The following is a 13,781-nucleotide window of genomic DNA, read 5'->3' as shown; positions in this document are numbered from 1 at the left end:
TGGAGAACTTTGCATACAATACTTGCTCTCTCAAAGTTTGTAAGATGACTCTAAGATGATGGGTGTGCTCCTCTTCATTCTTGGAGTAGACCAGAATATCATTTATGAATACAATCACAAACATATCAAGATATGGTTTAAACACTCGATTCATGAGATCCATAAAAGCTGCGGGGGCATTAGTCAATCCAAAGGACATGACCAAAAATTCAAAGTGGCCATAACGAGTCTGAAAAATGGTCTTCAGAATATCACACTCCCTCACCTTTAACTGATGGTAGCCGGATCTCAGGTCTATCTTTGAAAAACAAGTGGCACCCTGAAATTGGTCGAATAAGTCATCTATTCTGGGGAGAGGGTACTTATTCTTTATGGTGACCTTGTTTAGCTTCTTGTAATCGATGCATATTCTAAGGGACCCATCTTTCTTTCGCACAAATAGGACGGGAGCACCTCATGGTGAGACGCTCGGCCTAATGAATCCCTTATCTAATAAGTCATTCAACTGCTCTTTCAACTCTTTCAACTCAGCCGGAGCCATCCTATATAGAGGGATTGAGATAGGCTCGGTATCAGGAAGAACATCAATCTCAAAGTCGATCTCCCTATCAGAAGGGACTCTAGGCAGATCTTCGGGAAAGACGTCGGGAAACCCATTAACAATTAGGACCGACTCAATAGATAGGGGCTCAATATTGTCATCTTTCACTCGGACAATGTGATAGATACACCCTTTTGAGATTAGCTTCCTGGCCCTAAGGTAAGAAATAAACTTACCCTTAGGCATAACAGGACTACCCTTCCACTCCATAACAGCTTCGTTCGGGAATTTGAACTTAACAATTCGAGTTCTACAATTAATAGAGGCATAACAGATATAAAGGCAATCCATGCCAAGGAACACATCAAAATCAACCATGTCCAACTCAATTAAGTCGGCTAAGGTGTCTCTGTAATAGATTGACACAGTGCAATCTCTATAGACTTTGTCAGCTAAGACAGGATCACCGATAGGAGTAGCTACGCAAAAGGCTCACGAAGATATTCAGGAACTTTATTAAATTTACTAGCCACATAAGGAGTCACAAAAGATAGGGTGGCACCCGGATCCATCAATACATAACAATCAAGAGAAGAGACTCATATCATACCCGTTACGATGTTTGGAGAGTTCTCCTGATCTTGATGACTACCCATGGCATATAGGCGATTTGTACCTCCACTCGTACCTGAAGTAGTGCCCCTCTGATTACCTCTAGCCGGCGGTGTGGTGGCAGAATGCTGGACTTTATTTCCCCCTATTGTACACTCCCTCTGGAAATGGTCCATTTAGCCGCATTTATAACAACCAACCCTTCCCGCTCTACATTCTCCCAAGTGGAGCCTACCACTTGTTATTATTATTTTCGTAATTATTATTATTATTATTATTAGTAGTAGTATATATTTTTATTATTACCGTTTTTATTATTATTATTAGTAGTAGTAGTATTTTATTTACTGTTAGCATTATTATTATTATTATTATTATTATTACTATTATTAATATTTTCGTAATTATTATTATTATTATTATTAGTACATTTTGTTTACTGCTATTATTATTAATATTACTATTATTATTATTATTGTGTTATTATTAGTATTGTTATTTTCGTTATTAATATTATTAGTAGTTATAATAGTATTTTTTTATTTTTTACTGTTAGTATTATTACTATTATTATTATTATTATTTTCGTTATTATTATTATCATCATTATTATTAGTATATTTTATTATCATTATTATTATTATTAGTAGTAGTAGTAGTAGCATATATATTTTTATTTTACTATTTTTATTATTAGTATATTTTATTTCTATTAGTATTGTTATTATTATATTTTATTATTATTATTATTATCATTGTTATTTTTATGGCTATTATTATTATTATTGTTATTATTATTATGGTATTATTTTTATAATCATTATTATTATTATTATTATTATCGTTATTATTATTATCATCATTATCGTATTTATTATTATTGTTGTTGTTATTTACCGTCATTATTATTATTATTTATCATATTATTATTATTATTATCGTTATTATTATTATTATTATCATTGTTGTATTCATTATTATTGTTGTTGTTATTTACTGTTATTATTATTATTATTATTATTATTTATCATATTATATTTATTATTTATCATATTATTATTATTATTTATCGTATTATTATTATTATATTTTTTTTTACTACCGTTATTATTATTATTATACTTTATTATTATTATCATTGTTATTATTATTATGGCTATTATTATTGTTATTGTTATTGTTATTGTTGCATTATTGTTATTATGATTGTTGTTGTTATTATTACTATTATTATTATTATTATTATTATTATTATCATTACATGTTAAATTTGCTTTTATAATGTGAATATGTTCTCACTAATGCAATAGCTAACATTATATAGATATTTAGAATTGTGAACTTTTAATTAAAATGGGTCATCATAATAAAAGAAACCTATATTTTTATTTAAGGCTAAATTATTAGTAAAAAAACCGCATTTAAACACGCACTTATTTCATGCAATAAGCAATATTTGCCTAATAATTTCAAGTTCAAAAAATCTTTTTCCATGTAATTACTAAGCTTCATTTTCAAAACTTTTGAACAACTTTTTATAGTTTTAATCTAAACCTAAGTTTGGCCGGTAATCGTTTTTAACGAATCTTGAAGGATGCCTAACCCCTTCCCTTTAGGATAACTAGAACCCTTATCTAGAATCTCATAAGCTAAGTAGACCACTAATCGGAGATCATTTTTAGCATTAAATTTGTCAATTATTTAGGTATCCTAATTTACCTTAAAAACAATTAGGTGGCGACTCCTTAAAATTAAATAATTTAGGAATCATCAATATGTTGTACACCGTTTGACCTCGAGTTAAAATGGGGTAAAACACCAATAGTGGCGCATCGCGCCAGAGACCAAACTACTGAGGCTGTTTTGTGGCGCGATAGTGGCGCATCGCGCCTTTACAGTACCCAGCCAAATTTTAGGGTTTTGGGAAAATTGGCTTGAAAAAACCTACACACCTCGTAGTGGCACGCCGCGCTAGGGACCAAACTACTGAGGTTGTTTTGTGGCGCGATAGTGGCGCGTCGCGCCACTGCGACGCCAAGCCCAGATTCCCAGCAGTTGCGACCCAGGCCAAAAATTCCTGCCGTGCTAGTTCGTCTTAGAATCGTCATATCTTTTGACTCCAAACTCCAAAATTTACATTCTTGGTGGCGTTGGAAAGAAGACTCGATGACCTTTAATTTAATAGGTCGTGGTCCACCCAAATTGTTGTCCTTCAAAAGATAGGGTCGTTAGAAGTCAACCCCTTATGCGAACTCCTCCTCAAACTTAGCCACGACGAATCTTTTGGATTTGATTTGGTCCTAGGGGTCCTTCATGACCCCACATTACCTCTAACGCTGCTCAATTTCTCAAAGACTCGTCTTAACTCATGCATATGCTCCACAATACTCGAGTTCGACCCTACCCTAATACAAAAAGGGTCTGAATCTTAGGGAAAATGTTTGAGGGGTGTTACATATGCCAAGCAATCCTGCCCCATTAGCTTTCTAGCTCGAACAAAGGATATGATTGTTGTGGCTACAATTGCACACGCAAGTGTACGTAGTCTCTCAAGTAGTAAAGCGGCTCTTTCAAGCCAGATATCGAATCCACAGGGACCTTGATAAGGCAAACAGTTTCTTTCAAATGCCTCCACTAATTATAGTTATGCAATGAGGTTGAGATTGTTTGTTACTAATTTTCGGAAGTATAAACACTTTCTCGAAGTGAAGACAATGCAAAAATTATGTATATTACTCGGGCTTTAAGAGATTCCAGGGCTATAGCATAACGTGAAATCAAGTTTACTATCATTCAATCTTAGTTTCCGATGGGTTATTTAACTACTGATAAAAAGGGTTAATAATCTAATTATGGTTTTCCGACCTATAATTGCCTATCTTCATTACCAACCTAACTACATCATTGAGCGGTGATAGGTATGAAACAATAAAAACGCATTTAACTATCATCCTTTATCATAACCAAATGTGGTAAATAGGTATGTGTCACAAGCATCCTATCTACTAATCATGCTAACGTATGTTAGTATGAACACATTCCTTCCCTTCTTTGTTCTATCTACCCGTCCTCTTCCGAATTCAAGATAAACAACATATATATCTTAATGCTGGCCAAACATCAAAATCATAATCACAAGAATGGAAGAGTAATTAGAATCAACAACCCATCTTCCACCAAGTTTAAATGCTATTAAATCATGTTTCGTAGCTATAGCCCCGGAATTTGGGTGTTTAGCTACTCATATGTAAATAACAACAACAAGGAATCAATTCCAAATACATTAAAATACACTAAGGTAAGAAAAGAACCTAAGATGTTTTTGTGCTTCTCTTCTTCTTTCATCTTTCTTCTCTTCTTCTTTTTCTGCCTCCAAAAACGTCTGGTCTCTTGCCCTAGCATACCCCACTATTTAAAGTGTTCTCTCTCCTTTCAATTATTGAAGGGCAGAATAATAAATAATTGGAAAGTTGATGGCGCTGCAGTGGGGCATCGCGCCACTATCGCGCCCAGAGAATTTCTGAAGAATTTCGCTTGGCTCTACAGTGGGGCATCACGCCACTATCGCGCCCCAGAGTATTTCTGAAGACTTTCGTTTGGCGCTGCAATGGCGCATCGCGCCACTATCGCACCCAAAACATGCCTCAGTAGTTTGCATCCTGGCGCGTCGCGCTATTAAAGTCTGTGCAGGTTTTGGCGCTGTAGTGGCGCATCGCGCTACTATAGCGCCAGGACCATTTTTCCTGCCTTTTGCTTTGAAAAATTCCTGCATATGTTGGAACTCATACCTTATTTCACACTTGCTTGATATTCATCCAAAACACGTCATTTGACTTCAATTACTTCTCAGAATGTCACACAACAATGGCCAAACATAGTGCATGGGCTTATAAATGCGCCCAAGATCACCCCCTCCCACTTAGACTTTTGTTCGTCCTCAAACAAATACCTGAATTGAGCGTAGACGTTGATCCTAGCATGAACATAAGGCAATCTGTCTGAGATATACCTTAAGCACCTGGCTACACATGTTCAATCATCTTAATTAGTTCAACACCTCTTAAACTCAAGAATTGACTCTATAATACAGCAAACTCATATGCATCATTTAATTGGACATTCTATAGATTATCAAATCCTTACAATTTAACATGTGCATCTCACTCACTCAAATAATTTCATGTGCTACAAAAGGATTTCCATAGGCTTGCCCTCCTTGTTTTGCTCTATCAATACAAGAATGCAATAGTTTTAGGATTGCATAGATCTTCATAAGTTGTGATTTAAACTGGTGGGACGGTAAGAATCAGTATTTGGTACCTTTCTTAAACACTTCAATACATCACCCTTTTCACCATTTTTTTTCTTCACAAAGTGAGGCTCGGAATAAGAGAGTATTGAAAGCTTGGGTTTAGTATAAAGCAAGGGAAAATAACCAAGGCTATTTAAGAAATGCCTAGTTTCTTTCCTAAACTAAACAATCTTTATTTTGTTTCGCATGCACCCCGGGCAAGTTCTAGCTCTCGATATGTCTGCACTGAATACATACAATCCCCACTCCCACATAGCACATGTACAATTTAAGGATGATAACTATTGAATGCCAAGTACACAATCATATGAAAGCATGCATCACCTGAGTCAAATACAAGAATTTAAGTGTCTTAAACTAGTCATTTTATTTCATAACATCCCTTCCCTCACATGCATAACCTAGTCAGACTTTTTTTTTGTACGGTTCAAAAGGGACTATACTTGGCTAAAGAACCGAAAACAACTACCAAGAAACCCAAAATGAAAAATGCACTAAAATGTACTAAAGTAAAGTTTCTACAAAGGTACAATAATCAATTCTCACACTCTCACCCCACACCTAAACAAAGCACCGTCCCCAGTGCTCTATAACAGTGCATAGTTTTAAGAGTGAAAGAAAGAACTCCCTGCATAGCTCAGTCATCATCTTCTCCAATTATGGTGGCTGTGTTATCTACCACCATAAGAGCAGTGGTAGCCGTATCCTCTGGTTCTTCATCTTCCTCGTCTTCTCCCACCTCTTCCATGGTGGGTTCATCATCATCCAGAGGCTCTTGAAAATCTGGCCCTACCCTGCACATATGCATAGCACTATCCGTCAGAGGATAGCGCTCTGCCAATTCTGTCATCTCTTCAGCCATTGCCGGATGCCCACCAGTACGCAATTGTAATTCTGCCATTCCAAACATGCGACCCATCCAACTTTTGTCGCGAGCTTGTCGTTCTACAGCCGATAACATTTGTCCTTGTGCTGCATCATGACTTCTTGTTTTGGTAACATCAACCACCTTACAAATCAAATACGGCACCCTTGGTGCACTTAGATCGTGACTTTCTTCCTCAACTCCTTGAGCCCTCAACATTCGGGTTATTATGCTTTCATAACAGAAACGCCACCTCTTATTGTTTCTGAATTTCAGCATATTGCGACAGATCACCGACCCGGCATTTACCTGCAACCCCTTCATCAACCGGTAAACTAGGACAACCCTTTCTCTAGTCACTTCTGACACATGCTTACATGGCAACAAGACACTGCACACGATTTTCAACCACACCTTGGCTTCACTATTCAAATGTGAATAATGCAGCGTACTGTGCCTACCGATGTCTTTTGCCCTCTCCCATCGGGCAACGGAGTTAGTACCACAAAGAGTATGACGAATATCTCTGTATGGTGGCTGTTCTTTCATATCTACAAATTCATTAAAATCACAATGTGGTGTCCCCAAAAACTCATTCAAACTTCTAGTTGAAAAACGGATAACTTTACCCCGAACCTCTACCTTATTGGTACTTGACTGATCAGTGTTCCAATTTGCATAAAATTCACGGACAAGAGTTAAATTGCACTCACCTTGGTCTTTAAAAATGAATTGAAGACCCAGATTGTAGACCATCTCGTGAACTCGGGGGAACTCCGTCTGTAGCTTTCCTTCATTCATATATTCATCTCCCATGTATTTAGCTTCTTTCTGGGAGTCAAACCAATCTAATCCATACTGCTCCACTGCTTGTCTACCAAATCGACGTGGTGGTATCCCTGAGCTTGTTTGTCTAGTGGTTGAAGAAGTCCCAGTTTTTCGGGACCTCTTGTTGCCAACTCCTTAGGCCACTTATTTTCCTTTAAATGCCATTAAAAAGGAGAAGGGTAATTTGGTAGAGAAACAAAACAGAATCAAAATCGGATGCTTGGTAATGTGGTTGTTTGGAAAAGTTCAAAGAGGAGAGAAAGGAGATTTAGGGATGATTTGGTGAGGTGAATGTTCTGTGGTAGAATATGTGTGTGAAGGAAGGTGATTTATAGTAGAGATTAGAGTGGAAGTGGAAGGGGGAAAGTTTTGAGAGTTTTAGAAATTAGAGGGGAAGTTGAAGAGGGAAGGGTTTTAGGAGTTTTAGGGTCGGCTAATGGAGGAGATAATGGAGGCAATTGAGGGAATGGAGGGTTTTGGGGGTTTTGGTCTGTTTTAAACCTGATATTTAGGCTTTTGGCCCGACCCTGCTTGTGGCGCTGTAGTGGCGCATCGCACCACTATCGCGCCCAGAGTATTTCTGAAGACTTTCACTTGGCGCTGCAGTGGCACATCGCGCCACTATCGCGCCCAAAACATGCCTTAGTAGCTTGCCTCCTGGCGCGTCGCGCCACTAGAATCTGTGTAGGTTTTGGCGCTGTAGTGGCGCATCGCGCCAGTGTAGCGCCAAGAGCCAATGCTTCTCCAAACTCCAGCTTGTTCTACACTGCTACCTGTTGTTCTGCACATGAAATTTTCGCAATTATATAAACAACTGGGTGGGTTGCCTCCCACCTAGCGCCTTATTTTTGGTCGTGGCTCGACGAAAAATATATATATATATATATACATATAATTGCAACATCAAACTCTATTTTTAAAGAAAAATAAAATTACAAACTATAAGTCCTAAGTTACGATACACATCACGGGTTGCCTCCCGTGCAGCGCCTTATTTTCCGTCGTGGCACGACCCAGCTGTTGCCTCACTCATTTTCCTATTCGATGGCTTCCTCTTCCCGGTTAACATCTTCACCAAAGTAATTTTTTACTCTTTGTCCATTTACCAAGAATGTAGACGTTTTCATTGTATTCCACAATTCCACAGCTCCATGTGACGTTGTACGCACCACCTCAAAAGGTCCACTCCATTTGGATCGCAATTTTCCAGGGAAGAGCTTGAGTCTAGAATTGAAGAGGAGTACTTTTTGCCCAGGTTCGAAAGTGCGGGTGATGATGTGCTTGTCATGCCATCGCTTTGTTTTCTCCTTGTAGAGCTTAGCATTTTCATAAGCATGGAGCCTAAACTCTTCCATCTCGTGCAATTGATTCAACCTCTTCCATCCTGCTAGCTCTGGATTCAAATTAAGCTTCTTGATTGCCCAGTAAGCTTGATGTTCTAACTCCACTGGTAGGTGACACGCCTTACCGAATACCATTTGGTATGGGGAGGTTCCAATGGGTGTTTTGTATGCTGTTCGGTATGCCCAAAGAGCTTCATCTAATTTTTCCGACCAATCTTTCCTTTGCGCATTCACAGTCTTTTGTAATATCTATTTTACCTCTCTGTTGGATACCTTCACTTGCCCACTGGTTTGAGGATGATATGCTGTAGCAACTTTATGCCTCACCCCATACTTAGCCAAGAGATTCTTTACTGTTTGATTTATGAAGTGTGACCCTCCATCACTGATAATTGCCCTGAGAGTGCCAAATCGAGTGAAGATGTGCTTTTTCACAAACTTGCTCACCATTTTCGAATCATTTGTAGGAAGGGCCATGGCTTCAACCCATTTGGACACGTAATCCACTGCCACTAATATCTATTGATTTCCACATGAGGGAGGAAAAGGACCCATGAAGTCCATTCCCCATACATCGAAGATTTCAACCTCTAGAATGTTGTTCAAAGGCATTTCATGTCTTCGTGATATGGTGCCCGTTCTTTGACATTGGTCACAGTTCTTCACATAACCTGCAGCGTCCTTAAACAACGTAGGCCAAAAGAAACCCGATTGAAGTACCTTATGTGCAGTGCGCTCTCCTCCATGATGGCCGCCATATGGTGATGAGTGGCATGCAACCAATACTTGGTGTACCTCTGCTTCTGGCACACATCTCATCACCATTCTATCAACACCTCGCTTGAATAAATAAGGCTCGTCCCATATATAGAGGCGAGCATCATGCATAAGCTTCTTCTTTTGTTGTGAGGTAGCATCAGGAGGGAACACTCCACTAACAAGGTAGTTCACGATATCTGCGTACCATGGGAGATCTTGTACCTCTATTTCCAGCAGTTGCTCATCCGGAAATTCCTCCTTTATCGGCTCCTGCTCAGCCACATGGGGCGAACCCTCTAATCTTGATAGATGGTCTGCTATTTGATTTTCGCATCCCCTCCTATCTTTGATTTCGATATCGAATTCTTGTAACAATAGAATCCATCTGATGAGCCTTGGCTTGGCATCCTTCTTTTTGAATAGGTACCTAAGAGCTGCATGGTCAGTAAAAACAATCACTTTTGTACCTACCAAGTAAAAGCGGAATTTATCACACGCATAGACCAACGCCAGTATTTCTTTCTCCGTGATCGTGTAATTTGCCTGAGCAGAATCAAGAGTTTTGCTTGCATAATAAATGGAATGAAAAATTTTCTCCTTCCTTTGTCCCAGAACTGCACCCACTGTTGTATCTCTTGCGTCACACATCAACACAAAAGGTAGCTCCCAGTTAGGAGCTAGTAGGATAGGGGCTTCAATCAGCTTTTTCTTCAAGAGTTCAAATGCCTGCAAACATTCATCATCAAAAACAAATTTTACCTCTTTTTCGAGCAATCCACACATTGGTTTGGCTATCTTGGAAAAATCTTTGATGAAACGCCGGTAGAATCCGGCATGACCCAAAAAACTTCGAACTCTTTTTACTGAGATTGGTGGCGGAAGTTTTTCAATCACTTCAATTTTTGCTTTGTCCACTTCCAACCCATCTTTTGACACTTTATGTCCCAACACAATACCCTCTTTTACTAAGAAATGACACTTCTCCCAGTTTAAGACAAGGTTTGTTTCTTCACACCTTGCAAGTACTTTCTCTAGATTTTTCAAGCAAAGATCAAAAGACTCTCCGAAAACTGAAAAGTCATCCATGAAAACCTCTACAAAATCTTCCACCATATCATGAAATATTGTAATCATACACCTCTGAAAAGTGGAAGGAGCATTGCAAAGGCCAAACGGCATATGCTTGAATGCGTAAGTTTCGTAAGGGCATGTGAATGTTGTCTTTTCTTGATCTTCTGGTGCAATGGTGATTTGATTGTAACCTGAATATCCATCTAAGAAACAGTAGTATTCATGGCCTGCTAACCTATCAAGCATTTGGTCAATGAACGGCACAGGGTAGTGATCTTTTCTTGTTGCATCATTCAACTTTCTGTAGTCCATGCATATGCGCCACCTAGTCACTGTCCTTGTAGGTATTAGCTCGTTTTTTTCATTGGTTATCACAGTCATTCCCCCCTTTCTTTGGTACACACTGAACTGGGCTTACCCACTTACTGTCAGAAATTGGGTATATTATGCCTGCATCTAGCCATTTAATTATCTCTTTCTTCACAACCTCTTTCATGATGGGGTTCAACCGGCGTTGTGGTTGTGCACTAGCCTTATGTCCTTCTTCCATGAAAATTCTGTGCATGCATAAAGCGGGGCTGATGCCATGAAGATCAGTCATTTGCCACCCAATGGCCTTTTTGTTCCTCTTTAGTACCTCCAGTGCTGCTAGGACCTGTGCCTCAGACAAAGCAGATGAAAGGATTATAGGTAAAGTGTTATTTATTCCAAGAAAAACATACCTGAGATGTGCTGGCAGTTTTTTTAACTCCAATTTAGGGGTTTCCTCGAGAGAAGGCTTGGGTGAAGGACCCAATTCTCTGTATAAGGGTTCTACATTCTTCTTCCACATGCTAATATTTGGCATATCGAGTACACTTGCTAGCTCTTTAGCTTCCATGTCCTCTGCAATATCTTGACCCATTACGACTTTCGCCAATGGGTTATTTGAGGTAGTACATTGAGCTGATATTTCCTCGTCAATGATGGTTACAGCAGACAGCTCCTCATAAATTGCAGGCAATTTCAGTGCATGATATACATCGAACACTTCCACTTTATCATGTGCTCTCATAGTCAATCTACCTGCAGCCACATCAATTAGTGCCCCGCCTGTTGCTAAGAACGGGCATCCTAAGATAAAAGGAACATCAGGGTCCGGCTCAAAATATAAAACAACAAAATCAACAGGAAAGATGAGGGATCCTACTTGTACCAAAATATCTTCAATAATACCATCAGATCTAGCTACAGAACGATCAGCCAACTGTAGCAAAATAGTTGTTGCTTTAAGTTCTCCCAGGCCTAATTTCTTAAGCATGGATCTAGGCATTAAGTTGATACTAGCACCCAGATCACAGAGACCTCTTGCATTACTATATTTACCGATGGTTACCTGCACCGTGAAACTACCTGGATCTTTTAGTTTGGCTGAAAGCTTGTTTTTGTTCAAGATTCTTGAACTACACTCTTCAGTGAGTGCCACAGTTGCAAATTCAGCCAACTTGCTTTTATTGGCCACGATATCCTTGACGAATTTAGCATACTTTGGGATTCCCTGTAAAACATCAATCAAAGGCAAATTAATTTGCACCTGTTTCAACAAATCTATAAAGTTTGCAAAACACTCCTCTTCTTTCTTCTTTTTAAATTTTTGAGGAAATGGAGGAGGAGGTTTTGTCTTTGGTTCCTCTATTTCTTTTGACCCGCTAGGTTCACCTTCTTGCCCGACTTGCTCTTTGCCTTTTTCCTTTGCTAATTTTGCTTTGGGAGCCAATTCAGTGAGTGGGCGACCACTGCGAGTAGTCACGACATTCACCTATTTGGGATTGGGGTCAGTGTTACCTGGTAAGCCCCCTTGTTGGCGAGAACTATGTGCACTTGCTAATTGCCCAAGCTGTTTCTCTAAATTTTGGGTAGCCAGTTGATTTTGTCAGACATCGGAAGCTAGCTTGGCTTGGTCTGTCATGATTTGTTTCAACATGTCCTCCACACTCATGCTTCCCGATTTTGTTGATGCTTGATCAATTTGACTTTGAGCATTGTATCCTTGACTAGGATTATTGTATTGGTGTCTACTTCCCTGTGGTCTGTATTGAGTTGGCCCGTGATGATGATTTTGTTGATTTCCACCCCATGAGAAGTTAGGATGGTTTCTCCAATTTGGGTTGTAAGTATTTCCATAGTTTTGGTTACCAACATCCTTAGGTGCATTACCTACAAAATTTATTGATTCTGGATTTGCTCCACAATGTTCGGCCACATGCTCACTGCTTCCACATACTTCGCACCACATATGTTGTTGTTGAACCATGCTCACTGAAGCCTGCTGCTGTCCTTTTGCTAGTGTGTTGAAATGTGTTGTCATCATATTTTGCATTGCTGCAATTTATGCTGTCAATGCAGTTACTGCATCAACCTCTAACATGCCTGCTTGTTTTTGGGTGACAGATCGAGCATTTCCTCCATTCCACTCCAGATTTCCTTGGGATATGCGATTTAATAATGTGTATAACTCATCATATGTTTTCTCCAAGGCTTGCCCACCTACAGCTGAATCAAGAAGAATTTTGGTGTTAGGCTCCAACCCTTCTATGAAGGTATGGACCAAAACTTCGTTAGCCTGATAATGATGAGGGCAACTAATGAGTAATGATTTAAATCTTTCCCAAGATTGGTACAAATTTTCTCCTAACTTTTGCTTGAAGCTCAAAATTTCAGCCCTCAACTTAGCCGTCTTCCCCGAAGGAAAGAACCTTATAAGAAACTTGCGGGCCAAATCATTCCACGAAGTGATTGAATTTGGTGGTTCCAACTTCAACCACCTCTTGGCTTCTCCTATCAAAGAAAAAGGAAACAATGTTAGTCTCACATAATCAGGAGATACCCCAATTGGCGTGTAAGTATCGCTGATCTCTAAAAAATTTTGGATGTGAACTTGAGGGTCTTCATGAGGCAATCCCGTGAACTGTCCATTAGAGTGCAACAATTGCACCATGTTCTATTTTAATTCAAATCTCCCTCCAGCTGGCGGTTTCTGAATGCTGGAGGTGACATTTGCAGTGAGTGGGACTGCCATATCACGTACGATCCTGGCTGCCATGGCTGTAGGGAGCTCCTCTGGCAAGACCTCTCCTTCTAAATCGTGATTTTCCGCCAGATTTAGTTTATGTAATAAGTTTTGCGAAGCCGCTGTTCGCCTCTTCCACTGAAAGAATCGTTTAGGCTCGGATAACGAATCTACAAGCTCTTTGTCTCTGTCCAGTGTAATGTTTAAGTTACCTACGAAAATTCACAGCTAAGACCAAGTTGCTAAAGCTAGCATAATCAACATAGAAAGTCAATTTGCCTAATTTCTAAGGTCCCCGGCAGCGGCGCCAAAAACTTGTTGTGGCTACAATTACACACGCAAGTATACGTAGTCTCTCAAGTAGTAAAGCGGCTCTTTCAAGCCAGATATCGAACCCACAG

This window comes from Solanum dulcamara, chromosome 7 (genome assembly GCF_947179165.1).
Source record: "Solanum dulcamara chromosome 7, daSolDulc1.2, whole genome shotgun sequence".
NCBI lineage: Eukaryota > Viridiplantae > Streptophyta > Magnoliopsida > Solanales > Solanaceae > Solanum > Solanum dulcamara.
This window is presented reverse-complemented; position numbering follows the sequence as displayed.